Source organism: Rhincodon typus, chromosome 40 (genome assembly GCF_021869965.1).
Source record: "Rhincodon typus isolate 14 chromosome 40, sRhiTyp1.1, whole genome shotgun sequence".
NCBI classification, from domain to species: domain Eukaryota; kingdom Metazoa; phylum Chordata; class Chondrichthyes; order Orectolobiformes; family Rhincodontidae; genus Rhincodon; species Rhincodon typus.
The window spans coordinates 12919999-12946706 of NC_063371.1; the positions used below are offsets into that span (position 1 = coordinate 12919999).

Sequence of the window (26708 nt, forward strand, 5' to 3'; positions counted from 1 at the left end):
GGGTCTAGGCCCGAAACGTCAGCCTTTCTGCTCCTATGATGCTGCTTGGCCTGCTGTGTTCATCTAGCTCTGCACCTTGTTGTCACAGTACTCAGTTTACCTGACTGACAAACTCAAGTTAAAAGAAGATTTTCACAGGTTTCTGTACTCCTCAAGAAAATAACTCTAACAAACAAATTGACTTTAACCAGTGGCAGTTAGGAAATATGAATTGCTAACTTACAACTTGACAAAAAAAACTCTATCCCTTCTTCAATATCCCCCTCTCACAAACAGAGGCAAACATAGATATTAAGACTGGAAAAAGAAAAAAATCAGCAAAACAGTCTGGATCACAGAATTTGATGAGTTGCTTTCTTTCTCTTCCTTTCAATTCCTTTTTATTTCTTTGATGTTAACACAAGTTTGTTTGCACACCGATGTTCTCTTCTTTTACTGGTTGAACATTCCTTCTTTCACTGACTTAAAGGCACTTTGTTCTCCACTCAATAAAGAATTTGGACAGAAGGGTGAGTGGAAGATAGCTAGCTGGTACTGAGATTTTCTGCACACTGGAGACAGACATAGAGATTTTTTCATGCTTTCTCTTCACAGGCTAGGTAGGTAGTTCTCTGTTGCTGTGACCTCAACAAGCCACACAAGACATCATCACCTGGACAGCAAATAATCTGCTTTTTGCCCTCACTCTTCTGGGGAAAGCAACATTACATACAACTCATATCGTGTTCCAGTAAATATGATTTTTAAAACCACAACCATCTCTTTGCACAGTCTCCTTGGTTTAAAGCAAGTCCATAATTCAAAAATACTGCTCATAAAAAGATGCGGGGCAGAATCTTATCGGGAATCTGAAAGACATGTACTGTGGGGAGAAATATGGCAGAATGTCCTGATAAGTGCAGTGAGATCTATCTCAACATCAGGAACAACTCGCTGCATGTTTTAAATTCGTCCCAGGTGTTGAGGTGATTTTTTTGCAAGGCAGTCATGAGTTGCCTATTTATGGGGATTATTGCTTGTTAATGACTGTACTAACTGCACCTCTTGCCTCATTAATATGCAGCAATCGATCTTTCCAACAGCCACAAGCAAATCAGATTTTGGAATTCTCAATGGGAAAGTCTGAGCAGGGACCTGGTGATTTCAACTCACTGCTGGCTGTGAAAAGCCTCAATGTTGGTTGCCACACAACAGCATCACAAGAAATGTTACCAGCTGCACTCTGCTTTTGTGTAGACACTGACATCCAATAAATACCAACCCCTCAAAATCCTCATGGCACCTCTCCAGTCCACTTGCAGGACACTTAGGAAGTATGGGCCTGCGTTGCAGGGCATGCCAGTGACTAACATCGAAAAGCTGAAGTATGGCCTACCTGGGTATTAACAGCATGCCTACCTTGCCTTCCAAATGGCACTCTGATGTATTCAGGTAACTTGCCTTGCTGGTCAGCAATTGTCAGTCAAGTGGGTGTACATCTCCCTGTACAGCAATGTACTGCATCAATTTCCGGTACCATGTGTCATCAGCTTACACAGCAAACACAGCAAGGAAGCAGCCATGTCACAAAGTGTTAAAGGAGAAGTCGTCACTCGAGTCCATGGATGCACCCATCAGTCAAGGGTGCCCAGTCAACAAGTCAAGGGCAGCCTCTGATACCAGTCCAGGAGGTTGGCCACATTTGGGGTGTTTTCAGTCAGGGGTCCTACCTCTGCATTCCAGGCAACAGGTCACAGTCAGTCCTGTGGCTCCATAGCCACCAATCTAGGATGTAGGGCTAACACAGTCAGGAAGATGTACAGGCATCAGTTAGGAGTCTGGGTACTTCTCATGTTGTGCGAAGCAGGTAGATCAGTCAAGGGAGTGGGCCACAGTTAGCTGTCGGATCCATGTACAGAAACTAAATGGAAAGGAGATGGGAGAGTGAGGAACAAAGAAAGGCTCCTGCTGTTGGAAGAGACTTGAGAAACTATTTGTGGGGATTATGGATTGCAGGCTGGGAAGAACGGGGATGACAGTTGTGAAGGAGGTATTTTTGTAAGGGTAGGATGTATTGTAGAATTGATGGGCACAGGATAATGTGAGAACCAAGTTCGGCCATGACCAGGAGCAACCTGGTGTCAGTGTCTGACTACACCTGGCATGGTCACCTCATATACAGGGATAAGGGAAAGGTGGGCAAGTGCAGGCTCATGTGGATGGGTTGGTGGGTACCTGGAGGAAGTGAGAAGCCTAGGATATTCATAGGAAGGGGTATCAGGAGGCAGATCTGGATGCTTAGGCCTCAGTGACACATGGAGCTGCAGGGTGGAGTCAATTGCCCAAAGTGAGATCACTGTTGTGTTTCATCATGGTGGAAATCAAAAGTTCACATTGGGAAAGAAAATAGCTGTGACAACGCCCAGAGTGGGCAGTATAAGTGTCTCTTATACTGTGGGGGGAGGGTCTGAAAGACCCACCAACGTGAGGCCCAAGAAAGGGCCAAACAATGACACACAGATCAATGCACTGTACAGGACGCAAACTGTGAGCTTCCGAATTCCTGGTAATCAGGATGCATTGGCTCCCTCCATGCTGACCAACTCCCTGCCCCAGATGTTGCTTCATTTAATACCAACAAGTTTTCACACAGAGGCCTGGGAAAACATTGGACCAAGAGAGGCAAAGGTGCCAGCAGAATCCATTGCCCTGTATACACCTTGTTCATCTTCCTTCCACATGCTGCAACAGCTTCTCAATACAAACATTGGTACATGAAGTTAGACCTCATGCTAGCACAGAATCCGACAGAATTGCAGAAAAAGGCCATTTGTACAATCTTGCCTCCACTGGCTCTGTTATCTGGAGACAATCTCTTTTCTTCATATCCCTGCACACTATTACAATCCAAATAGCTATTCAATGACCTCTTGAATGCCTCCATTGAACCTGCTTCCGCCACACTTACAGGCAATGCATTCCAGACCCAAACTACTTGATGTGTGAGAAAGTTTATTCGCACATCATTTTTGCTTCGTTTGCATATCACAACTGTACACAGTACCTCAGGCTGAGGTCTAACAAGTGTCTTAACAAGTTCAACATCACCTCTTTCCTCTTGTATTCTGTGCCCTATCAGTAGGATGCAGAGATGTGACAGGTTTGATTTGGACAAGCTGACTGAGTGAGCCAGTGCTTGGCAAATGCATTATAATGTGGATAAATGTGAGTTATCCTTGTCGGTAGGAAAAATAGGAAGGCAGATTATTACAAAAATAGCTGTAAGTTGAGAGAGGGGAATGTTCAATGAGATATGGGTGTTCTTGTGCGCCACTTGCTGACAGTAAGTGTGCAGACAGCAAAGAAGCAAATGATTTTGGTCTTCATAGTGAGAGGATTCCAGCACAGGAACAAGGATGTCTTGCTGCAGTTATGTAGGGCATTGGTGAGACCACACCTGGAATATTGTGTGCAGTTTTGGTCTCCTTATTTGAGGAAGAATGTTCTTGCTATTAGAGGGAGTGCAGCAAATTGATTCTTGGGATGGCAGGGCTGACATATGAGGGGAGATTCAGTCAGTTCAGATGAAATTCACCACTGGAGCTCAGAAGAATTCGGGGAGATCTCAGAGAAACTTAGAAAACTCTGATAGGACTAAACAAATGAGATGCAAGAAGAATGTTCCTGATGATGAGGGAGCCCAGAACCAGGGGTCAAAGTTTGAAGATAAGGGGTAAACCTTTTAGGACTGAGATGAGGAGAAATGCCTTCACCCATAGAGCGCTGAGCCTGTGGAATTCACTACTACAAAAAATGGTTGAGGCCAAAACAGTGTGTTTTCAAGAAACAGGTAGATATAGCTCTTTTGGTGAAGGGGATCAAGGAATGCAGGGAGAAGGTGGAGTGCAGACCAGGCGCAAGGAACCAAATGGCCTACTCCTGCTCCTATCATCTATGTTTCTGTAAAGCCAAGAACACTGTATGCTTTATTAGCTGCTCTCTCCGCTTGTCCTACCACGTTCAATGATCTGTGTGCGTATACACCCAGGTTCCTTTGCTTCTGTACCTTCTTTAGAATTGTAACCCCTATTTTAGATTGGCTTTCAGTGTTCACCTGACCAAAGTGTGTCACTTCCTACTTCTCTGCATTGGACCTCATCTGTCACTTTTCTGCCCGCTGCACCAACCTTATGTTCTTTTGGAGTTCCACACAGTTTACTCCTCTTTCAATTTTCCTGTGATCTGCAAATTTGGAAACTGTTTTCTGCACACCCAGATCAAGATAATTAAGCTATATCAACAAAAAGAGGGATCCCAAGACTAACTCCAGTACAAATCTTTCTCTGGCGTGAAAAATATCAGTTTGCTATTACTCTCTGTTTGTTATACTTCATCTAACTTTTTATCGACATGCAACTGTCCCTTTTATAATGTGACATGTAATTTTTCTAACAAGTCTTTTGTAAGGCACTGTATCTCATGCCTTCCAGAAATCCGTGTATATCATGTCAAAAGAATTACCCTCAACAAAATACTCTCGCAAGTTAGTTAATTATGATGTTCCCTTTGGAAATCCATGCTGGCTTTTCCTAATCAACCCACTGTTTTCCATGTGATTACTAATTCTATCCCAAATAAATATTTCCAGAATTATCCCCCCTCTCAAAGTTAAACAAACTGATCTGTAATTGCTGGGATTATCCTTACAAAACTTTTTGAACAAAGTCATAATGTTGGCCCCAATGTTGGGGAGGCACGACGGCACAGGAGTTAGCCCCAGCGACCCAGCTTCAATTCCAGCCTTGGGTGACTGTCTGTGTGGAGGTTGCACATTCTCCCTGTATCTGCATGGGTTTCCTTTGGGTGCTCCAGTTTCCTCCAACAGTCCAAAGATCTGCACATATGGTGGATTGGCCTTGCTAAAAATTGGTGGGTTAGCCATGGTAGAAATCCCATGTAGAGTTATGGGGATATGGCAGAGGGTATGCTCTTCGGACGTCGGTACAGACTCGATAAGCCAAATGGCCTCCTATTGCACTGTAGGGATTCCATGATTCTATGATTAAATCTCCAGTGTTCTGCCACCGATCCAGAGTCCAGGGAAGACTGAAACTTTGTGACCAGGTCCACAATTTCTGCCCTCACTTCCTTCAAAAGCCTTGGATGTATCTCATCTGGTCCCAGTGCCTTGTTAACTTTACGTGCCAACAGTCTGTCCAAGAAGTTTTTTCCTTATTAATTTTGAATTCTTTTAGTGACAGGGTTTCTTCCTTTGTCATCGTAGCCTCGGAGATCGAAGCTGTGGCTTCTGGTGGAAAAGCCTGTATCTCCATAGGTACATTCAAGACATAGGAGAGAGAAGATATCACGGTCAGTCGTTAGAAGTGATGTGCAATGATTGACATTAACAACAGCGTTCGTGTGAGAGTTGCAGTTTAATGAAGAGTGGTGCTTACCCGATTCGTAAGACATGGATGTCTCAGATTCCCACGGGAAATCCCATTCTTTAATGGATGAGGTTCTTGATTGAAGTCTGATTGGGGGCACCAGTCATGGCTCACCCTACCCTGTCATAGGAAGATTTTCTCCGAGAATGGCAGAGAGGGAGAGTTTGAATGAGATGAGGACAGTGACAAGGCTATTACTTGTGGTACAAGCGGTGGAAAGATGCTGAGGTGCCCCAGGTGAGGGAGCAGGCTGCAAAGAGGCCATGGAGTTTTAATGATGTGTGAGATTCAGAGGAAACAACAGTCAGTCAAGGAAGATATTGCACACAATAGTGAGAGTGGTAAAGCATTGACTTTGGTGGGAGGTGGAAGCAGCAAGAGCAACAAAATGAATATGGTGTATAGAAGAGAAGAGTACAACATTTGCCCTCACAGAGTGGAGAAGGTCATTAACCTTCTTGTGGCACTGCTGGCTGCCCAGTTCTCTGGACTGTACATACAGGTGGCCACCGCAGACTAGGCTGCCAGGGCCTGATGGTGTGGACTCCTCTACTGGTCCTCTGGGGAGAAGAGGACACTCCTTTGTTCCCTGGGACCTCCGTTTCCTGTCAGGGAATCTCACGCTACATTCTCAGACATATTTGGAAAGACTGTCCTTTAAAGAGCAGGGCAGTTTCAGAATGCCACTGTTTGTCCGGGAGCATAGTGGCATTTTAAAGAAGGCGCAAGTGCCAGAGATGCTAGTCTTTCATTAGATGCCTAGTGAGTGGCATCTTCTTCTGGTAATAGTGGCTGGTAAGATGGGGCTAAAATCTGGCAAGGGAGGTGCCATAGAGACAGGGTAGGTTATTAATGAGGTCGGCTTGGTAAGATGTGTTGAAAGATCTTGCTTGGTTTTGCAGAGCAAGCCCTCTGTGAAACTCAACAAAACTAGAATCACAATGCAATAGTGATCCTAGGAGAGGAGGTCAACATTTACCACCTCAATTGATATTCATAATATGTATCTTTCTGTATGAAAGGAACCAGAGAAATCACATAGATTTAAAATTAAATTATTAAAGGGAATTATTTTATAAAGCAGATAATAATTGAATATTATGTTGCATTTTACAACATTTCACAGTCGCAGCACTGAAACCAAAATGGGAACTGTTGCAAAACTACAATAAATTGTTTGTTTTGTATTCTGTCATGTAAAACTTAAACGAACTAAGGCCTTGCGCATACTTAGCAATAATTAATATAATGAATCATTGTAGAGCTTTTGAGCTATAGAATGAATTCCATCTCCAGTTTCAAGAGACCTTCAGTTATCAGAAGCGCAGCGGCAGACTGAATGATTAACTTAAGTAGTTGGGACAGTCAATATTCTTGATGTGGAGAAATGATTTTCTTCTTGGTGTTCAGCTTGAAGAACAGAACTAAATGCATAATGTGATTTGATTTGATTTATTATTGTCACGTACCAAAATACAGTGAAAAGCATAAAATCAAACCTCAGGTGTTTAATTGTAAATATTTTGCTGTCTTCAGTGTTGAATCTTTTCTCCTTGTTTCAGTCATCCAGTTATTTGGTTTTTTGATTATTTTTATTCATCTCATTGATTTCATTATGTCATTCAAAGTTGTGGTGTATGAATACGAGTGATCAATCAAACATAAAAGTCGCATATTCACATAGTTCCTTCATTACATCTCAGAAACCTAAATGTTTCATATATAATCAATGACTTTGACATGGACTGTTAGACCAGCAAATACATTTTGTTGACAGGAAAAGCAGGGATTTTTTTGGCAACAACCAAAATAACTTGTGTTTCTCCTTCACCTTCCACAAGCTCAGGACGCTCCAAGTACTTTACAGCCAGTAAAGTAGTATTGCAGGAACAAAAACAGAAGTTACTGAAAAAGCTCAGCAGGTCTGGTAGCATCTGTGAAGAAAATGTCAGAGTTACCGTTTCAGGTCCTCAGAGGAAGGGTCACTGGACCCGAAACGTTAACTCTGACTTTTCTCCATAGATGCTGCCAGACCTGCTGAGCTTTTCCAGCACCTTCTGTTTTTGTTCCTGATTTACAGCATCCGCAGTTCTTTCAGTTTTATTTTAAGTAGTATTGGACTGTTGGCACTGTTGGAACCTTAGAAGTACAGCAGCCAATTTGCACATAGCAAGATCCCTCAAATAGCTAAGAGACGGTCACCAGATAATTTTTTTCAGGTGTTTACTGAGGATAAGTTTTGGCTCGAGCACAGGGAAGAACTCTGTTGTTCTTCTTTGAATAGCGCCATGAGAACTGTTTTACTGTCACATCTGAAAGGTGGCACCTCCAGCAATGCAGCCTTCATTCAGCCTGACACTGTGTTGTCAGCCTGGATTTTGTGCTGACATCTTTGGTGTGGTCCTTGAACTCATGACCATCTGATTCAAAAAGCACAAAGTCAAGTCTGCCTTCAGCAACTATTGACATTATTCTTGTTTAAACAGTTTCCTGTGATCTTCACTGAGGCTCTTATGAATGTCACACCGAAAGACAACTTTTCAGTGGCCTGAAACAAATAGAATGTTTGTGCACATTTTCTATCAAGAATCAATTAATACAAATAAAAGTTTCAGTCTCAATAAAAATTGAAAGGTGGTGGTCCACAACCTTTCAATTAATAAACCATAAGTTAGGCAATACTGGAAACATTGCTCATCTAAACTGAGTTTCTGGCAAAATCCAAGTGAGATCAGCTTCTGTAGACCTGTCAACAGCCTCTGAAAAGGTCTGGATTAAACATGTGACACTGAAACACGGAAGGATTATTTCTTGGCTCAGTGTTATAGTCTGGAAGATCTGTTTGAAGTCTGAAGAGATAGATTGGGAGGAGTATCTCATCGACTGTCAAGTAACAGTCTGACATAGTAAAACTTATGGAATCATACTTTATATACCATGTCCCAGACAGCACTGTCACTATCCCTGGATATGTTCTGACACAGATGCATGTGTCCAAGACAGTATCAGTAAGAGTGATTACTGCATAGTCCTTGTGGAGATGAAGACCTCCCTTCACACTGAGAAAACCCTCCATCATGTTACATGGCACTGTCACGATGCTAAATGGGACAGACTTTGAACAGATTGAGCAACTCAAGATAGGACATTGAAGAAGCAGCATGGGCCATCAGTGGCAGCAGAATCATACTTCAACAAAATCTGCAACCTCATGGGCTGGCTCATATCCCCCAATCAACCATTACTATTAAGCTTGGTTCCTTGAAGAGTGCGGAAGGACATGCCAGGTACAGCAGCAGGTATCCCTAAAAAATGAGGTGTCAACCTGGTGAAATTACAATTGGGACTGCTGACATGCCAAGTAACATAAGCAGCAAGTGATAGACAGAGCTCAGTGATCCCACAACCAATGGATAAGGTCGGAGCTCTGCAGTCCTGTCACTTCCAGTCTTGATTTGTGATGGACAATTAAACAACACACTAGAGGAGGAGGTTCCACAAAATCATCGTCAATATTTGGGTAGTGTAGCACATCAGTACAAAAGATAGGCTGAAGATTGTCATGATGCCAGGCAAAGAACATTTCCAACAAGAGAAAATCTGACCATTGGCTCGTTACATTCAGTGGCATAACCATCACTGAATCCACCTTTATCAACATCTTGGAGGTTACCATTGACTAAAACTGAACTGAATTAGCCGTTTGAATCCAGTGGTTACAAAGCAGATCAGAGGCTAGGAATCCTGCAGCGCATAACTCGCCTCTTGAGCCTTCCCACTGTCTTCAAGGCACACGTCAGAGTGTAGTGGAACACTCCCCATTTGCCTGGACGAATGCAGTTCCAACAACACTCAAGGAGCTTGACTCCACCCAGGAAAAAGCAGCCGGCTTGATTGACATTATATTAACAAACATTCACTCCCTCCACTACCAACAGGTCTGTAGCCACAATGTGTACTATCTACAAGGGGCACTGCTGAAATTCACCAAGGCTCCTGAGGCAGCACCTTCCAAACCCAGGACAGGGGCAGCAGATGCCACCAATTGCAAGGACTTCTCCAAACGACATCATCCTGAATTGGAAATATATTGCCGTTCCTTCAGTGTCACTGCGTCGGAATCCTGGAACTCCCTCCCTAATGGAATTGTGGGTGTACCAACAACATGTGGACTGCAGCAGTTCAAGAATATGGCCCACCATCTCCTTCTCGGGAAGTTAGGGATGGACAATAATTGCTGGGCCACAATCCATGAATAAATTGGAAAAGAGTGATGCAGAGCAATTTTTGAATGACAAAAATATTTCACCCTGGTTCTTCAAAAATGAACTGCCACATATCTCAGTCCTTAAAAATTTGTCCTTCAATGTCTGCAGCTTACAACCGTGGCATTTCATCAATGAGGTTGTGTACATCTTGAGATACAAATGAGCTGCATCACCAAATGCAAGGAGCCAGCTCTAGCAACATTGAGTCCATCTTGGCCAGGAACCTAAACATCATGGAAGAATATTTGCAGATTGGAAGTTCAAGCCAAACTTGATGTAACAGCCACAGCTCTCTACCTTGATAATGGAAGCATGAAGTGTTTTGCGAAAATTAATGTGGCACTACTGAATGACTTGACTTCACTCCAACCTACCTTGTCATGTCGCTCAACCACATTCTAACTTCCATGAACACCTGATAAAGGCAGTTTCCAAGATAAAAGCCAGTCAACCTGGTCAAGAACTTGGCAATCACAAACTTAGAAGCATCAGCATTAGTGTTTTGGACAACACTGATGGCCCTTGTCCCCTCTGTGGCCAAGAACTATGTATGGACTGTCACCATCTCACTGAAACTAGTTTTCAATTCCAGATTTAATTAATTATTTGAATTTTAAGTTCCACCAGTTCCATGATGGAAATTTAACTGATATCCCTTGAGTCTTAGCCTCTAGATTACTTGTCCAAATGACTACTATACCGATGCCTTTCCAAGAGTTTGAATGCACTTAAACCCTTCTGGACCCATTGCCTCTCCTTCAGAATGCAACTTTCAACTGTGATGAAGCTTTGAATGCCAAATGGAGTTCAGAAGAAGTCTCAAACACACAAATTGTGAAATATCTGACACATAAGATCATTGGCCATATTCAGCAAAGCTATAAGCAACCTTAAACTTCATCCACAAAAAACATGGGAAATGAATAATTGATGAACAAATGAAAGTGGAAAACCCTCCAGTTTGTGACTGTGATTACCAAGAATGAATGTGGAGCTTGTAACTATCGATGACCAAATTACAAGTATGAAGGATGCATTGCAGTGGTGCTGCTCTGCTCCTTCTGACACAGTTATCTGACTGGATGTAAAATTACAGATGGTGCTGTACCCGTCCACCAGCTAGAGGGAAGAGACAGAGTGGGAGCACATTCTTTCTGATGCTTGAGCATTTCTTTTTCAGCTTAAGGAATAGAAAGAATGAGAGCAACATGGACATAAAAGTGGCTGAATAACAACAATCAATGCAGTGATTAGTAGGTATTTTTCAGACTGGAAAAAGAGTTTATACTGTAGGGGGAGGCAATGACCTCGTGCGATTATTGCTGGACTGTTAACAAAAGACCCAGATAATATTCTGAGGACCCAGATTCAAATCAATTTGTATTCAATAAAAAAAATCTGGAATTAAGAAGTCTAATGATGACCATGAATTGATCGTCGAAAAAACCTATCTGGTTCATTTATGCCCTTTCGGGAAGGAAACTGCCATCCTTACCTGGTCTGGCCTACATCACAGCAATGTGGTTGACTCTTAACCATTCTCTGCATAACTAGGGGTGGGCAATAAATGCTAGCCTCGCCAGCGACACCCTCATCCCATGAATGAATAAAGAAAATTTCTCCAGGTTTTGGTGTTAGGCGCCCTGCTCCTCTTAATATAATTTAATAGCATTGACTTAAGTGTGCAGGCCACCATTTCAAAATTTGTAGAAGTTTTATGAACTGTTGCAAGATTATATTAAACCACAAGAGGACATTGATATGCTAGTTATGTAGGCAAACAAGTCGCCAATGAAATTAAATGGAGGAGAAATGTGACGCGATTTATTTTGGTGGAAGGAATGGGGACAGATAATATGAAATAAAGGATGCAATTGAAAAGGGAGTACAGGGTCAGAGCAAGTGGGGATATATGTGCTAAAATTATGAAAGTGATATTAGAGGTTGAGCAGTTAAAAAAGCATACAGGATTTTGGTCTTTATTGAAATGGGTACAGAGTAAAAAAGCGGTTATAAAGAGATTATAATGAACCTGTATAGAGCACTGGTTCACCCTCAACTGGAATATTGAATCCAATTGAACAAGAATGTGAAGCCGTGAGAGAGGGTGCAGAAAAGATTCACAAGAATAATTCTAAGAATTCTAAGAACTTCAGTTATGTAGATAGGTTGGAAAATCTGAGATAAAAAGAGGAAGTGCTGGAGAAACTCAGCTGGTCTGGTATTATCTGCAAACAGAGAAAAAGTTAATGTTTCAAGTCTGTTATGAATCTTTTATGGAACAAATGAAAAATTTGATTTTGAGCTAATGAGGAAACTGCAGTGTCACTAACAGAATTTGGAAGACTAAAACACGTTCCAAAGTTCTTCTACATAATAAACACTCAGCTGTCCAAAAAAACAATGAAAAACATGGAGAACGAATAAATAGGCCAGGGGAATTGTAATATGTTAGCCAATTACAGACCCATTATTATTTCACCATTCATTCTGTTTGATCCTCATGCTTTATCCCCAGAGGTTTAATGCCAGAAACATGCCACTTGAACCATTTGTAAAATGGCTTTAATTCAAGAAGGTTTTTCAAAAAGATATCTGTCATTTCTGTTTATTTCCATCTTTCTAGGTTTCTCTTTTCATTCAATGATATCACTTACATTGAGGAGGTCAATGGGGATGGGCAGGGGAGTCAGTTCTGAGGAAGGGTCACCGGACCCGAAATGTTAACTTTATTTTTTCCTTCACAGATGCTGCCAGACCTGCTGAACTTTTCCAGCAACCTTTGTTTTAGAGTCAACACATATGACTGTTTAAAGGTGACCTGTTTAAAGGAGAATGGAATATTGACATTTATGACAAGGGGAATGGAGTAGAGAAGTTTACTGCAGCTGTCCACGACATTAGTGGGATCACAGCTGGAGTATTGCAGATAGTTTTAGTCTCCTTATTTGCAAAACATATTTTTGCTTTAGAAGCAGTTCAGAGAAGGTTCATATGACTCATTCCTCAGAATATGGGCTTCTCTTATTCAGAAACATAGAATGGATAAGGCCACAATGTTTACAAGAATGAGAGATGATCTTATTGAAACATACAAGAACTTGAGGGGTCTGGAAAGGATGGATATCCAGAGGATCAAAAACAGAAATAGCTGAAAACGCTCAGCAGTTATGGCAGCATCTGTGGAGAGACATCAGAATTCACATTTTGGATCAAGTGACCCTTCCTCAGAATGGTTCGATGAAGGGTCACTTGACCCAAAACATTAACTCTGCTTTCTCTTGACAGATGCTGCCAGACCTGTTGAGCTTTTCCAGCAAATTCTGTTTTTGTTTCTGATTTATAGCATCTGCAATTCTTTTGTTTTTTATTTGACTTTCAGAGGATGTTTTCTGCTGTTGGGGAGACTAAAACAAGGGGACATATTTAAGAATAAAAAGGTGCTTGTTTTGAGACAAACATAAAAAGAATTTTCATTTTTTAAGAGTCATGAAAATGTTGAATTCTGTTTCCCAGAAGGTATTGTGGCTCGGCCTTTATATATATTCAAAGCTAAGTTAAACAGATCTTTGAAAGGGTAGGGAGTTGAAAGTTATTGGTGACAGACAGGAAAGTGAAGCTGAGAGCGCAACCAGATTGGCTATTACCGGATTGAATGGCAAGGCCTGAAGTGCCAAACGGCTTGCTATGTTCCTATCTTTTCTTAAGAACATAATGTGATAAAACTAATGTCATCACAGACTCAGCTCATTAGAGACCGACTGGACCTCAGATAGTCCAAGGTTCAGTGCCCTATTTGTTCTGAGTTGGCTGCATGGATAGTTGGGGCACGTTGTTGACTCTTCGCCCCAGAGTTCAAAAATGTTGCAAATCCCTGAAGCCACTGGTCTTAATCACCATTGTCTTCTCTCAAAATATTCCACAAACTATGGACATACATGCATCAATCCACTCTTACGTAAAATAATTAGAAAGCACTTCTGCACAAATACTGTGTGGTAGAAATAGTTGATTGTTTGACCAGTCAACATTTTTGTGAGGAATCTGGAACAATGGCAATGAACCAGGAAATCCACTCCCGACTCAAGACCAGACATGCAGCATTCAAGTCAGTTGACCCAGACCAATACAGAAAATCCAGATTTGACTTCCGCAAAGCCATGAGGATGGCCAAGAGGCAGTAGCCAGACCAATTTAGAGGCCTAGACCTACCAAACAGACTCCCGCCATCTACAGCAAGGCCTAAACAACATTATGGGATACAAAATGAAACAGTGTAAGATCGCGGACAATGACACAACCCTCCCTGATACACGCAATGCTTTCTACGCTCAGTTTAAACAAAATACTATTGGCGTGGCAACGCTTGTCCCGACAGCCCCAGACACACCTGTTCTCTCTGTCACTGCTTCAGAAGTCAGATCAATCTTCCTGGGAGTCAATGCAAGGAAAGAAACGGGGCCGGATTTGTCCCCGGCCAAGCACTCAGATCCTGTGCAGACCAACTGGCAGAGGTATTTACCTGTCCCTCTTACAAGCCAAAGTCCCCATCTGCTTCAAGAAAGCCACCATCATCCGTGTACCCAAGAAAACACATGCAGTGTGCCTTAATAACTACTGCCCAATAGCTCTGACTTCAATAATCGTGAAGTGCTTCGAGAGGCTGGTCATGGCCCACATCAACTCCAGTCTCCCAACCTGCCTCAATCCCCTCCAGCTTGCCTACTGACATAACAGGTCCACAGAGAATGCCATATCCCTGTCCCTGCACTCATCCCTGGAACATCTGGACAACAAAGACACCTACGTCAGACTCCTGCTCGTTGACTATAGCACCATATTCCCCTCCAGACTAATCTCAAAACTCCGTGACCTTAGTCTCAGCTCCACCCTCTGCAACTGGATCCTCAGCTTTCTGACCCACAGGCCGCAATCAGTGAGGATAGGTAACAGCACCTCCTCCATATTAACATTCAACACTGGGCCCCGCCACCAAGGATGCGTCCTCAGCTCCCGGTACTCCTACGACTGTGTTGCCAAATCCCAAACGAATGCCACCTACAGGTTCACTGATGACACCACCATAGTGGGACGGATATCTAACAATGATGAGTCAAGATACAGAAGGGAGATAGAGGAGTTGGTGACATGGTGCAATGAAAACAATCTGTCTCTCAAAATCAGCAAAACTAAAGAACTGATCATCGCATTCAGAAAGAAAGGAAGAGAACACGCCCGATCTACATCAACAGAACTGAGGTTGAGAGAGTGAAAAGCATCAAGTTCCTCGGAATGACGATAACCGACGATCTGTCCTGGACTTCCCATGTAAATGCGACAGTCAAGAAGGCACAAAAATGCCTCCCCTTCCTCAGGCAGCTCAGGAAATTTGACATGTCCATAAGGTCCCTCACCAACTTCTACAGATGCACCATTGAAAGCATACTGCCTGGGTGCAAAATGGCCTGGTATGGCAACTGCTCTGCCCAGGACCATAAGAAACTACAGAAAGTGGTGTGCACAGCCTAGACCATTATGGAAGCCAACATTCCATGCATGGACTCTATTTACACAGCTCACTGCCGTGGAAAGGCAGCCAACATCATCAAAGACCTATCGCACCCTGGTAATGACCTCCTGCAACCTCTTCCGTCAGGCAGAAAATACAGAAGTCTGAACACACGCACAATCAGGTTCAACAACAGTTTCTTTCCGTCCTTTTCCAGACTGTTGAATGGACTCTAAGTCTTTTTGATCTGTACATCCTTTGCTTGCTGTGACCTTTCTGGACCACTCGTCAACAAAGTTTTTAACTGTATTTCAGGGTACACATGACAATAAATCAATTAATCAGTCAATCAGAAATGAAGTTAATGTACAGAGTAGCCTTAATCTCAAGGAATATAAAAACTGTCTTGAGAGGAATAATGGAATGAACAGAACATGAATAGGACCCACATTCCTATGCTACCAGGGTGTCCTCACCAGCCTGTGCCACATTGCCACTACCATTGGAAGGCAAGATTATCAGGTCACTGAACGCTTCCTGCTTCACACCATAACAGATCTATTTTACATAATCAGATGAACTGAAAAAGAAATTTAAATGTAGCACAGCTTCACAACGTTTCTACATTTACCAAAGTATAGAATATCTTTGACAGTGACCATAATGTTTTCTCCTTTGGGATCACCCCTCACTGCTTTCAACTTGTTCATTTTGGCATATGAGGTGCTATCCCCAAATGAGGTGCTAGCTAATTCATGTGGGATATATGTTTTCCTGCTTCTAGTTGGAAAGGCTGCGGATGAGGATGTGGAGTGTTGGGGAATGCTGTGTCATCTTGGTCCGATGGTAATCTGGTGTCTTGAGTTGATAGTGACAAAAACAACCATTTAAAATACTTTATTCACGAAACATTTTCCAACTTAACTCACTGACTGTGCTTTTCATGTATGTGCCTTTGTAGAAATGTGTGTTCGTGATGATGAGGTATTAGCACTGAATGGTCTGCACCTTTTCTTCACCCTAATGATGCTGCTGTAGGCTATATTGTTGCATGAATAATGGGCTTCTAATTCTTGCACAGTCCTTCAGTTTGGTTCAGTTCAGCCTATCTCGCTGTGAAAACAAACATCACCATGACATTATTTATTTAAGAAGCAAATGTCTGATGTTAAACATTCAATAAAGCTTTAGAGCATCAGATGCATCATGAAGGAAACATGCAATTCAGTGGCGTTACAATTCCATCTGTCAAAGAACTGTACCAAGGCTTTCATTTAAAAGTTACAGCTAACACGTGAGCTCTCCAACCATTTCTGGTTGTTAGCAACAAAGCTTAATGTTGTATTGGATTGTTCCATTTGTTCCTGTGCAACAAGATAATGCATACTCACATGCTTGTGTTGACTTTGAACCTGTTGAGTAAAGTGCTTGGTAGCGTTTTTCTGCATTTGGTTCCAAACCTTGAAGGAAATAGTGTGGACATTATTGATTGTGACAACATGTTCTTGCTCACAGGCCTGCTTTTCTTCTGTGGAGGCAGCATTTCAAAAACATGTATGTTCATCATTTTCTTATGGATCTTTTCTCATGCAGTAGCACCCCCAATTTATTTTAACATGAACCTCTGTGAAATGGGAAACATTTTGTCCTTGAGCTGTTTCTGCAAAATTGAAACTAGCTGCCATATCTCAGTGGCAGATTTGCAGACCTAGGGTTTTCCTAGACAATTTCAATAATAATTCCAAGTATAATTATGTACATCCAATTAACTATAGCATACCAGAGGTCATAAATATAATGGTGCCTATCTAAATTGTCTTGAGAATAATTTCCAGCCTGGACTGAATGTACAAATACTTACAATAGGACTCGCCTGTCCCCGTCAATCAAAAGAACAATACTGCTAATTAAATCAAAGAAGTGATTTTATCTTTGCATCAGACGCAATCTGATATCAATGCAAATCAAACAAGCAACTCAAACTTTCCAATTTTTGTACCAAAAGAGTTAATTCTGGTAATCAACTGCAACATAAAGGCCAGTGATGTTAAAATTGTGTAATATGGTATTCACGTCTTTCTGTGATGATTATTCTATATTGAGCATTGATGTGCAGTATCAGACACTTCTTAGTGTAAATATGATTATGAACCTGGAACAATTCATCGACTAAACCATATAAATGAAAAGGTGACAGATTTGCAGTGATTTTGAGGCTCAAATTTAATTTTGGTATGTGGGTGATATTTTAACCAGCTCATAATTTACCTTGGTTATGACATCTTCAGAACTACCAGCTTATTTTCTCAAACTGCTTAGCAATTTACATTTGTTGTGGAATCCTTGCATTTCCACAAATTACTGATTTGGAATGTCTGCCACCTATTAACGTGCATCTGGAAAAAAGAATACAAGAACAGTCTTGAAACCCTTTAAAATTTCACGTGCTTTCAAGGATCTCATAAATGTAACTTTGCATTGCTTTGCCTCGATGTCAAAAAAGACTGATGGCAAAAAATAGACCACTGCAAACTGTTTTGGTTCTTTTATTGTATAGTCTGTGAGGAGGATTTATGTGGAAGGATTCTCTTAATTTATTAGTAGGGAAATCAAAATTGTATATTTTAGACTAGCCACACGTGTGAAAAAATTGCCAAGAGAAAGGTTATTCCCCTGTATGTTTTCGAACTGGAATGCCATTGGCCATTCATAATAGCAGGCTATTATTTTCCTTGGAAATTGTGCCATTTACTTCTGACAAGCAAAGATTCTAACCAGCAACAGCACTAAGCAAATCAGTTCAGGTGCATCAAAGTTAATCATAACATTATTTTGATTAGTGCTTCAAAATGGCACATGCAGCTTAATGGGTTTGGCTGGTATTAGTGGTGCTCATGAACAAGATGACATAAATCTTCCACTCAGAATTTTAAACTGGCAACAAATGCATTTTTTTAATCTCTATAGTTACGAACACAACTCTGTTGTCATTAATTCAAGACTAAAATGAAAAGTGGTGGGGGAGGTGGGGACAGCAGGTCGATTTGAGTCACCACTTTAACAAAGTGACCTTTGCAAATCACTTTGTCACCCGCACCCGGAAACTCAATTCTGATACAATTACAAACGTCTAGCGCATTATTTCTTCTGTGGAATATTCCATTGTTTAAGGAGATGGGTGGGCCATTTAGGTCTGAGACAAGGAGAAATTTCTTTGCTCAGAGAGTGATAAGCTTGTGGAATCCTCTACTACAAAAAGTGGTTGAGGCCAAAACTTTGAATGTTTTCAAGAAGTTGGACGTAGTTCTTTGGGTGAAAGTTCAAAGGGTGTGGGGAGAATGTGGGAACAAGATCGTGAGTTGTATGCTGAGACATATTGAATAGCACACCAAGACCGATGGTCTGAACAGACTACTTCTGCTCCTATTTTCTGTGTTTTTCTGACAAAAGGAAGTAGATACAAACTTGAACTGGTGGAACTTCTTTCACAGCCCCATGATGCACCCAACTATGTTACAGCTGTTATATAGAGAAACATAGTGGCCAATCTGTGAATGAGCCCCAAGCAACAATGAGATACCTGACCAATAATCTTTTCTTGTGGTGTTGATTGTGTGATTAAATATCTGGATGGACACTGGAAGAAATTCTCTTTTTGAATTTTACAATGGATTTTTTTATGCCCATCTGAGTAAGAAGAGAAGACTTTTTTTAATGTCTCAACCAAAAGCCAACACCCCTGACTCTGCATTGCACCCTGAAATGAGAAATGTCAGCCTCGATTGTGTGCTCAAGTCCTGAAAGCATTCTTTCGAAGTGAAAGTGAGAATGGTGCCAACGAAGCTTGCAGGTAATCTGAACCATTTGTTCAGATCCCCTTGTCAAAGTCTTCAAATGTTGCTGCAGACTTCCACTTCAACCTTGTCAGCAAACTAATTCTTAGGGTAAACCAAGTCTGTTTATCATTTTACCATTTGTTTTAGCCTCAGCAACATTGGAAAGGAGGATGGAGCCTGTTACATGATTTGGGTTTTTGGCAAGAGTTGAATATCTATATTCTTTTTTATACCAAAGCAAATTAATCTGAATATTGGAAATCTGAAATAAAACCAGAAAATCTTCAACATGCTTCATAGTTCTGGCAGCATTTATGAAGTGAGAAATCGTGAACGTTACAGGTCAACATCTTTTATCAGAACTGGAATAAAGTTAGTAATATGGCAGGTATTGAGCAAATACCGAACAGGGAATATGAACGTGAGCATTAGGGGAAAACCAAAAAGGTCTGATAGCTTAGAAGGTGGGAGACGTTAAATGACTGAAGGCCTGATAGTGAATAGCAATAAAATATGGCAACAGGACAAAAATAGAAACATCAGATTTAAATGAGAACCACTTGAATCACTGCCAAACTTATTTGTCAATAAGACTTCCGTTTTCCTCAACTCTTTCCCAACCACCATGGTTGACTCCATTTCTTGCACTTGTCCTTTGCAGAATGATTGGGTTCCTGTTGTCTTCCCCTTCCACCCCACCAGCCTTTAGTCTACTGCAGGCATTACTAACATTACACAGTAAAGATATGGATTTATTTAATTTGATCAACATCACCATTGTTGCTTTGCAACTAAGAAAGTCACATTCAAAAGAAAGTACAGAACTTTGATGTACGAGGAAACCATACAGACTGCTCAGCACACATATTAACCATTGCCTTAAGCACTAAAAACTGAAGTTAAAAATCTACTTAAGTTTAAAAAATATTAATCTGTTGTCCGATATCAACTAAAAGAATTTTCTAAGCTTTTTTCAATTAAGCTAATTGAGGTTTTTGACAAGATCTGAACAAATGGTTTAGTTTATCTGCAAGCTTCAGTGGCAGCATTCTTACTTCGAGTCAGAAGGAATGCTTTCAAGATGGAAGAGTACAGGAGCACACAATTAAGGCTGACATTTCGCATTTCAGGGTGTGCTCCATGATCAGGGGTGTTGCCTTTTCATTGAGACAAAAGTCCTGTACATCTTACTTAAATGAGCATAAAACGTTCGTTGTAAAATTCAAAGGTAAAAATTTTCTGCAGCAATCTATTCAGTGGAATCATTGAATCACACCACGTTCAGCCATCATGTCTTTGTGAATTCTTTAAGAGTTATTTTATCGATGCTGCTCCCTCGCTCTTTTCCCTTCGTCCTGTAAATCTTTCATTTCAAACATATGTCCAATTCCCTTTTGAAAATTCAAATTGAATCTGCTTCAAACACCCTTTCAGGCAATGTATTCCAGATCATAACCTTGTTCATAGGCCACTTTTGAGTATGTAAGATCACATGAGTGTTGCAACAATGGTGCGTTTAGTTTTCTACGATCAGAAAATAAGAAAAAAAAGGAAAGCATCTTACCTATTTGTGACTGTTGCTAGGAGATATGCCACTTCTACAAATGATCAGGTGTTTAAAAGGTGCCCAAGCATTGCTCGTGAATCTAAAACCTATCACCATAGCAGTGGAGGGGAATCTCCTAGCAACTGCATCAACTGTAGGCAAAGTGACTGTTTATAGATCTTTTGATCTAATTTTCCAAGCAGGAGTTTTAACTATTCCTTTTCTTAATGATGATCGGGCTCATTTACTATGTGATTGCAGGGGTTAAATGCCAACAATTTGAGAGAAACATGTAGTCAGTCTGTGTCAGACTCCAAGCTTTTTCACCCATTTGGGTAGCTTTATGCCTTGCAATTTGAATCCCTGAATAAAAGCCCCCCCCACCCCCGCACTGGCTCATCCAACTATAGTTCATGAGCATCTTTGCATTTTATCCCGAAAAAGTTAATCATGAAAGAAACATCATTCCAAGTAAAGATGCTTAGATGATATGGTGGCTGAAGGTTAAAGTCAAGATATAAAATTATGTTCCCAACTTGTTTGGAATTGTGCAGCAAAGAAGACAGCTATTCAGCCCATCCTCCCTATACTAGTTCTTGTAATATTTCTAATCTGTCTGTTCAGATATGTATGACACATGTCCAGCACAGGTGAGACTTAAATCCAGAACCTGTAGCTCAGAGGCATTGACATTTCCACTGTGCCGCAGGAGCCTTATGCCAGCTCTTATATACTTTGTATGTGTTTAGGATTATTGTATGCAAAAAAGTGGATTCAGCTTGCAACAAAGCTATGTGATCCTACAAGTGATGAGTCAGATCAAAACTCAGAAATTCTGCCACATCCAGTCATAAGAGATGATGGATGACTAAATGACAAGCAACAGTTGTAGAATTGTCTCTGTCCTTAGCGGTGGGAGAGACCAGCACATCAGTGCCAAAGAAAAGGTTGAACTATTTGGAGCCATCTTCATCCACAAGTGTTGGGTGAATAATACACTTTTTGATTTGATTTGATTTATTTGTTGTCACTTTTGTTTACAAAATACAGAGAAAGGTCTGGTATAATATTGCCACTCTCTGACGATATCTTAAAACACAAAGAAAACCCCAAACCATAGAATATAAAGGCAGAAAAATAAAGAAATAAAGTTCAACTTTACAGTCTTTCTTGTTAAGTGCTCAGCCATGGGCCTGGAACGGCCAGCCACAAGACTCTTCGCTGTGCTGCCAGAACAAGAGTCGCCAGCCTCCAGTGCCATCTCGCCTCCACCAATGCTCCACCGTGAGTCTTCGCTGAACCTCGCCAGTGCAGTTGCCACTCCTGCTGCCAGGTCCCTCACCAGCTTTCAGCAGCTCAAGAAATTATGTTATCCTTTCAGGACTGGGAGTTAATCAGACTCAATTTTTGTCATGGGATGTGGGTGTGGCTAGCAAGGCTAACATTTTCTCACCCATCAATCTCAAGAGGTCCATTTCAGAGTGCAGTTTAAAGAGCCATTCACATTACTGTGGATTCAGTCACACATTGGTCAGATCAGTTAAGGAACAACCTAAAAATCATTAATAAATCAGATTGGGTTTATGACAATCAGATGATAGTTGCGTGATTACCACCAAGACTAGCTTTACATTCCACAATTATGGACTGAATTTAAATTATGTCCGCTGCCCTGTACGGGTTTCAAGATGACAGTAAAGCAGTTTTAGTGTTAGGTTCATATCAGAGAATGATGTGTATTCCAGACTCCTATGTCAGCTGAGATACAAAGGCCCATTTCAGAGAATCTTGACTGAAATTCCAGTCTAGTGCTCTGGCAGTGTTGAACTGTTGGAGGTGCCATCTTGCAAGATTTTCATTATATTGCTCATTTTTGGGGGACCATATTAGTTTGGAATAATGATTTGGGATTTTGCCTTATGTATCTTCTCATTTGAACCTCTGCAAGTGAGGCAATTAACAGATAATGCAACTGTTTTACAAGACTGGGTTTAAAAGACCTAAAGGGCCAAAGGGCCTGGTTAAACAACTGTGTCTGTTTTAATTACGCTAGCTGCAATTTACAGCCTGTTTGCCAGATTCAAAGATATAAACAAAATGTTGAAATCAGAGGTTTGTACTGGTTATGACATTTATCCTCAAAGAAGAATCATGTAGATTGAAAAGGTCTGAAATTGCAAATTGACTTGGTCATTTAAATGTGTCAAGCAAGACACCTACATTTTAAAATGACATCATCATATTTTGTTCAAAACAATTGTTCTTAATTGCTTGGTGTAGTGAAAATGTTAGATGAGTGCTTTTACAGTAGTTGCTAAAATTAACTTGACATCCTTATGATATCACGGCATCACAGATTCAGTCTTCCGCCCATTCAGTTCATTCCATGTGATATCAAGCTGTAGGCACTGGATAGTGCAAAGGCCTTTAGCCCAGACAACATTTCCACAATAGCTCTAAAGATGTGTTCAAGTTTGAGGTATGCATCTTATTACGCTGTTCCAGTACAGCTACAACACTGACATCTGCCCAACGATGTGAAAAATTGCCAGGCTATCCCCTTTCCTCAAAAAAAAAGGACAATCTGGCCAATTATTGCACTATCAATCTTCTCTTGATCATCATAAAACTAATTGAAGGAATCAATAACAATGCTATCAAGATGCATTTGCTCCGCAATGACCTGCTCACTAATGCTCACTTTGAATTTGACAAGGAACAGATAAACAAAAAAAGTGGAACTCAAAAGGGGAGGTGACATCAAGGTAGCACTTGACTCATTGTTATACCAAGCGTCGGATAAGCCTCAAGTCAATGGGAAACAGGGAGAAAACCCTCCACTTGTAGAAGTTGCAGTTCACACAAAGTTAAAATGGTTACACTTGTTGAAGACCGTTTTTCTGAATCCCAGACCACTCTGTAGGAGATTGACATAGTAGCATCCGAACTCCAACCATGTTCAGTGCCATTCGCAACTCCTCAGATTCTGAAGTAGTCCATACCAGAATGCAGCCAGACCTGGAAAATATCCAACACAACAAAAACTGAAAGAACTGCGGATGCAGTAAATCAGGAACAAAAACAAAGTTGCTGGAAAAGCTCAGCAGGTCTGGCAGCATCTGTGAAGGAAAAAAGTGGAATTAATGTTTCAAGTCCGGTGACCCTTCCTCAGAACTGGACAATATGCAAGTTTGGGCTCCACACCAAGGCTTCTTCGACACCACATTCCACACCTGGAACAACTACCACCTAGAAGGACAAGGACAGCAATTCTATTAAAGTGTGATCAACTACAAGTTCCCTGCAAGCCAAACATCATCCTTACTTGGAACTATATAACTATTCCTTCTATATCACAGGATTAGAATTCTGGAAATCCTGAGCCAGTAGCACTGTGGGTGTACTTACATCACATGGTCTGCAGCAGATCAAGGTGCCAGTTCATCACCACACTAAGGGCAATCTTTGGGTGGACGACACCAGAATCAAATGAAAAAAAAAGTTCTTTTCCAAGGCAGCACCTTAACATTAGAGGATATTGTGCCACCGAGTCTTAGAATGATTTTCTTCTTCTATTCTTTTAAATTTCCAAGTAAAAGTCCACAGCACCAACAAGAGAAGGTGTTTTCCTGAAGGTGTGAGTAGAACAGGCTTCTCTTTGCAGCATGCCCTACAGTTGCATTAACAGAGATCTCAGAGAGCAGCAATGTTCACATTTTCATCCTCTATTGAAAGCTCATACTGATTTGGTTGGAGAGGTGATAAAAGACAAAATATTTTTTCCGATCAAAACATCATTTCAAGATGAAGCAGAGTGATATTTCACGGAAGATCCACATTAGTATTCTGCCTTAGTTGGGCTCCAATGGGCGAAGCATTAGCCTCGGCATTTATACCCCAGTCAGTTTTGCACTCCTTTTATAAGTGGTTTCAGGCCAAGGCAGGAGAGATCTGAGAGCAGATTGACTGCTCAGTTTTCCTGACTACTTTGTGGAGACCAGAAGTGAAGATAAAATTACTCCAAGAAAATAGACAGGGAGAAAAAGTATTCACCTCAACATTTAATAGACAGATTTTGGAATGAAATGTGAAAACTTGCTACAAATCATTTGCATTTAGGTTGAGCAGTGTGTCGCATGACAAATATAAAAAGCACAAAGTAAAATGTGACATGGACACCTCCTTGAAAAAAATCTGGTTCCGGCTGAAATGAAAAGAGTGACGCTCCTCCCGTTTAGAAAGTTATGAAATGCAATGTTTCATTCAAGCTGTTAGTAAATGACTGCAGGGAGAAGTTACAGGACATCATAGAACAGGGTTACTTTCAAAGCAAACTGTGCATTTTAGATTAATGAAATGATAGTGCAAACAGCAATAAAAAAGCTTGAAATGCAACTGTATCCTGATATTCGTCACTTCATCCCCGTATTATGAAATATAAAATTGAGGCTAATTGTCAGTAAGAAATACAGCAGTCAGCTCAAAATCCTTTGCTGAAAATGAAATTCAATAAAATATGTGGGCTTGCACATGACTATGATTTTGTATGCGAGAAATACATGGGGAGAAATCCAGTTCATTGGAAACGTGTGCTAATCTCACAACCTTCTCAAGAATTCTTAATAATAACAGTAATTTGTTAAAGATATCAAATGGAAAGAAAAGGAAGTGTCCTACAGCTCCACACAGGGACTGGAAAGACTGGACTTGAAAACAAATGGGGAGATATTTGGAGAGTTTACCTGAAGCCTTGGTTTAAGGAATGTCTGAAAGAACAGGGTAGTGGAGAGGCTGAGAATTTTCAGGAAAGAGAATTGTAGAGTGTGAGGTCTTACCAGATGAAGTTCCAGCTGTCAATGATGGTCTGAACTGTTGACAAAAAGTTGGAGACAAGGTAGCTAAGAGATTGGGGAAAGTTATAGCTCTGGCTGAAGAACTTACACAGGATGAAGCTGTGAGGATAAAGAATTTAAATTTGAGACATTTGAGGACTGATAACCAAAATAGGTTAGTGAACAGGACCTTGGAAAGGATAGGGTAGAGGATTGATTTTGAGGTTGAGCTCAAATAAAGCAAAGTTTGAGATGAACTGAGTTATGGGAGATGGAACAACATGATTCGTTTTCTTTGTGATTCAAATCAATAACAAGGCTAGGAGTTGGTCGTTGATCTAAAATTACAGATTCAGATTTCCCTGTCTTTAATTGGAGAAAGCTGTGTTTCCATCTAATCTTGGATATTACAGATGCAGTAGGAACGTCAAGAGGCCTAGTGACAAGGGAAATCTTAGTGTTGTCAATGTACATCTAGAAGTTGCTGCCTTGTTTGTGTATAAATACAAAGAAAAGGAAGCCAAAGATGACATCATAGATAATGATATGGGAGCAGGAAGAGAAGACTTGCTGAAAATAATCTCGCTTTCATCGCATGTCGATTTAACTATTTATCACTTTATGTGGAATAAACATTGCAGAGGTGGCTGGGCCTCTCCTGCCTCCATGATAAATCTGTCACTGCTGCTGACCACTGTTCAGCCCCTTCTGACTGTCTTTTCCCCACATACCTTCCCCAGACTGACCCAAGGCCCTCAGCTGGAGCTACAATAACTAGGTAGATCCCAAGTATTGCATTGTGTTTATAATCAATACTAGGATAGAGATGGATGGGTAGAAACTAAGCTGGTCGTCGCATTCGCTTGTAGCAAGACTGTAAAGGTGTACATAAAGAATCTACTATAATTTCACAAACAGAATTGAGAGGAAACCTTCCTGTCATTAACATTGAGCAGATATTTCTGCAAAGCACAAATCATAAAGAACACAAACAAAGCAAATAATTACAAGGTGGTAATCACATTGTGGAATTCCATATGTTGTCACAAATATTCTTTTTGAATGTTTTCTGAAGTCCAGAGTAAGTCAATCCCTGCATTCACAACTATCCGTTAATAGTAATATACTAACAGCTTGGACACCTTCAAACATACAACAAAAACCTGACAAGCAAATTTACAAATCCCTTATTCTGCTTGTTCTTAAACACCCATTCCTATATGTTCAGGGAAGTTGGGCATCTTTTGCATGCCACAACAGATCACAGGTAAAAGGATTCTGTTCCAGGCGG

General features: G+C 40.9%; 1 protein-coding gene and 1 long non-coding RNA gene across 2 annotated transcripts in view; both read left to right on the top strand.

Annotated features, from left to right (window-relative positions):
- Window positions 1-26708, top strand: part of LOC109926765 — a 741111-nt gene that overhangs the window by 358842 nt on the left and 355561 nt on the right. The window lies entirely within an intron of this gene.
- LOC109918355 overlaps window positions 1-26708 on the top strand; it is a 192302-nt gene that overhangs the window by 164826 nt on the left and 768 nt on the right. The gene's annotated exons all lie outside the window — the stretch shown is intronic.